This window comes from Oculina patagonica, chromosome 2 (assembly GCF_052425735.1).
Source record: "Oculina patagonica isolate OP01 chromosome 2, crgOcupat, whole genome shotgun sequence".
Taxonomy (NCBI): Eukaryota; Metazoa; Cnidaria; class Anthozoa; order Scleractinia; family Oculinidae; genus Oculina; species Oculina patagonica.
In genome coordinates, this window is record NC_135759.1 from 29,241,265 (window position 1) to 29,245,796 (window position 4,532).

Below are 4,532 nucleotides of genomic sequence, written 5' to 3' on the forward strand. Positions count from 1 at the left end.
CGCAAACATTATCTCTTGGTTGCATTTAGTGAGGGTCAGGGAACATTTTGTATCCAGCCTTGTATTGTCTTGTGGGATATGTCATGATATAATTTCAATTCTATCACGACTGAACAGCGAATATCAGTGGATCCAATGAGTGATTTGGCCCCAGTACAGTTAGTCGACTCCTTTCATTTGCCGACCAATCAGTACGAAAAATCAAAACAAAAGTTTAGGTCAATTTACTTACTACGCTCTTGTTTTTGTCTTCCAAGATGAAGAAGTAGCTCGAAATGCCCTTCAGTTAATTTTGTTTTGATTTCATACTGATGTCACTGATTATCAGATTTCAAGCTATGCTTAGACCGTCTGCTTTTGCACTTGATCATTTTTCGTTTTCATTTAGGATCTTGAAACGCAATACTCCTAGAGTTAATAAACCGTTAAGCTTGAGAATTATTGTGAACTTTAAAAGCCATAACAAAGGTGAATCAACATTAAAAGGGTTTGCACTAATTAGTCTTCATTCTTTAAACGAGAGGGAGCTCGAGTTTAAAGTTATTTAATTAAACTGTAGTCAACATTTTGACTGTGTTTATAAAAGTCGGCGAAAAGTTACATCGGAAGAAAGAACTCGTCGCCGAGAAGACCTTGCGGGCGTGGTTGAGAAAAAACAGACTGATGAGCTCTTGCGCATGGTTAATCCGGCCGACAAAATGAACATTATTTGAATCGTGAACGCTTTCCGTTTTGGGTGTTGGGGGATGTTATCCAGATTTAGCAATAGAAAACAATAAGACAAAAGATATTAAGTCAATTTTTTCTTTTAAAAAGTGTATTAAGCAAAAATTTCCGTTTCTCAGCAGGGCAATGACAGTAGTGGCAAATAATTCGCCAATTAACAATTCTTTCTTTTCAATCTTTATTGCTTCTTCAATGCAAAGAATTCTTCATAAGATTGTTGTTATCTTTTAACTGAATTGTAAATCAGTTTAAGTTATGTAATGACCGCTTAAGGGGGTCTACTATTTCAAGCATTTCTGCTTTTCTGTAGACTCCTCATCACTTTTGATTTGTTAAAAAATATTTATAAATTATTTATGCAAGTGATGGAAGTAATAAAGTTGAAGTTGAAGTTGAAGAAAACAGTAAACGTGGATTCCAGGGAACTAATAAGACTGCTTTTCTTGTGAGTCTACCCGCACATTACTAGTGTTCGTTAAATTAGTCAGTCCAAATGGGTTACTATTGTTTTATTCTAAAACTTTCGGACCCAAATTGCTGAATGTTGGTTGTTTCTCTCTTTGACAGCTTTTTCTCGTAACACTAAGAAATCCTCTCGCTATTTAATTTCGAACAGTAGGTCAAAAATTTCATACTTAGGTTCCGGGCAATGTAAAGTCTTAGGGCGTAACCTCGACTACGGTAATCACTATACGCGAGCGCCTATTCAATTCCTCTGGTTTGCGTAACACAAATAAGCGGCATCGTAATAGTCCAAAGAAGCGGCGTGCATTCCGTTCACTAAACAAGCGAAAAATGTCAGCGAGGTCTGTCCTAAGCTAGCGTGGCCAGAAAGGGCTTGTGTGATATGGAATGGACTTACCTTTCAGGAGATCAGAGCACCTACGACTTATCGACTTCACAAGAGCGTCTGTTTTCTAATTACCTGAATATGTTGATTAGAAAAAAAAAAAATAATCTGCCGAGTGGGAAAAGCAAAGCTCCCTTTTGTAAAATATGTTAAAATAACAATGACCTTAGTACAGTTCAACGACTCCTAATATTAGTTGACCAATCAATGCAAACTTTTAGTACAAAAGATATTGAGTGACTTATTTTATAATGAAGAGCTTTTCTTGTCAAATCAGCATATCTGGCAAATTATTTGTCTTTAAGATACAGAAGGTTACTGATCAGCTTAGTTTGCTTCAGAGATTTTCTGATTCCTATCCTGATATCTGTTATAAAGGACCATCTCCAGTTGCGCACAACGTTTTGATCAGTTTGCTTTGATTTGAATATCGCCAAATAAAGATTCAAGTGAACTATTAAGGCCGTAACAAGTGTGAAAAAGATTAAATGGTCAATTATCCCATGTATAATAGAAACGAGATGTATGATATAAACACTGTGTTAAAAAATTCCCCGGTCATGAATTAATTTGGCGTCAGATGTTCAAAGCTAGTTTTGGATTTTTTTTTTCGGTTATACCTGTCCCCAGTTGCACAACGCTATCATCAGTTTGTTGAAATGCAAAATCGCCGAAATGAAATGCAAAACCTTTTTTAGTTTGGACCGATTCGCACTGGTAGACAAGTTTTGTAACAATTGGTGGATATTAAACAATTATTGGATGAGGTTTTTTTTGATATCCGGAATAATTGTTTTTCTGGAAAAGGAAGTAAAGACAAACGATTTCAACCTGTTTCAAAACTTGTGCTTATTCCGGCTGGTCGTCCTACTAAATCGTGGAATAGTTCCTTCCCAATTTTTGTTAATTAGTCATTTTGTGTTTTCTGAGACTTTATTGTCAGCAATTTTTGAACTTTGATCAAACTATTTCTCGGTTGAAGAAGTGAATCGACGAACTATGAATTTCCTTCGCCGCCAGATGCCTGACACATTGCTCTTGGAAATCATGCATTGCGCGCGCAACCTACAGATAAGTGAATAATCTGCTAGCAGATTATTCACTAATCTGTAGGTTGCGCGGGGTTGCGCGGATCCCAGAATTAGCTGTAGGCTCTTAGCCAATGAGAAGACAGCTAGTTACTACAATGTATAATAACATCACTTATGGGTCAATATTAATAAACCTTGTTAGCTTCGTTTGTTTGTTGTCCCATTTCAGACCACGTGATGTTACCCTTGAGAATAATTTCTTTCAGTTTAAACAAATTCACGTGGAAATGAATGAATAATTTCCAGATAGACAAAACACCAATTCTTTGAACTCCATGAACTCTCTCTTCCACGCGCCCTTTATAAGGGTTGAACCCAGGCACGCGAAGAGAGAATCCAGGATAACTTGCATGCGTATGCTCGGAACAAACCAATCAGAAGCGAGGAGTTTGGAGTCACTTTTTTTTTTACTTGCTTGGGACGCGCGCGCTAGGTTAAAAATACTCGCTCAAATGACGAAATCAACTACCTTATTGTTACTTATTTTCGCGGTAACTTAATTTCGCGAAAATGGAACGGAAATATTTCGCGGGACTTAATTTTCGCGATTTGGCCAAAAATGCGTAATTAACATAAAAAATACAATAGAAAACTTTTAAAATTAAATTTCGCGGGTTTTTAATTTCGCGAATTTTTTAAAATCGCGAAAATCGCGAAAATTAAGTCCCGCGAAAATAAGTAACCATAAGGTACACGACCGAGCGCGCGAATAAATGCAAGAAAAAAGATGTGCTCAATTGCATCCCAATCAGCTACAAAATACTAGGAATAGTTGACGGATAGCGATTTTTGTTTTGGCCGTTAGCTTTTAGTAGACAGTGACTGGAAAGCTAGGCTTTTTAAGGTTATTCCGGTGATCCTGCTTTAGTACACGGTTGCGTAGTTGAACTCGTCATCTGTGCGCCGCGTTTTCAAAAGAGCTGCCAAATATGGTTTTCCCCCCAATTTTGGGGAAAAAACTGGCGCATGCGCATGCAAGTTATCCTGAACTCTCTCTTCGCGCCTGGGTTCGATCAGCCCCTATAAAAGGCGCGCGGAAGATAGAGTTCAGGGACTGGACTAGTTTGGCCCACACACTCAAAAATTGTTGAGGTAGTATGCACCGTGATGTGGCTCCCACTATCATGATTCAGTAGAAAAATTTTCTGCGATGGGCAAAGCATGTTTATATGCGAAGTGTTTGCCCAATGCAAGAATGAGAAAAGAAAAACTTATCTTGAGACGACTAATTATTCCACTGCATGAGAACACGCGTACTTTAAATGCGAATTGCTTTAGAATTTGTTACCGCGTGGTACTGCATATTTCACGTTTGCCCAAGACGGCCGTGCTGAGGAATGTACAGGGATGGCAGAAGCACATGCAAAGCTATTGTACTAATATTTTCATCTTTTGTTGTCTTCAAGATGTCTTTGACTTGTCGCGACAATTTCAGTTGATTTTGTGAAAATTGTCATGACATTTCAAACTTGTCCGCTAGTGCGAATCGGCCCTTAATTTAAAGTTAAAGCTTTGAGAGCATTTATAAACTTCAAAAGCAAAAAGAAAGATGAACCAACATTAGAAGGTCTATGTTTAAGTACGTATAACTTGTCCCTATGTTTTCAAGAGAGAGAAAAAGAGTTTAAATCACATTTACATTCACTTTCGGATTATTCACCTTTTCATGACTTGAGCGTTCGTCACGGTATTGACATTATCAGTAACTAAAGTTTATTTATCTTACTTACTTCACGCACCTACGGTAACCGTCCATCTTTGCCGAATGGACGAACCAAGTCTATACGGAGGGATTAGTTCAGGCTCACAGGTACACCGCAAATAACTTATTACTCACAGGTAAGTTTGAGATATTTATTGACAAA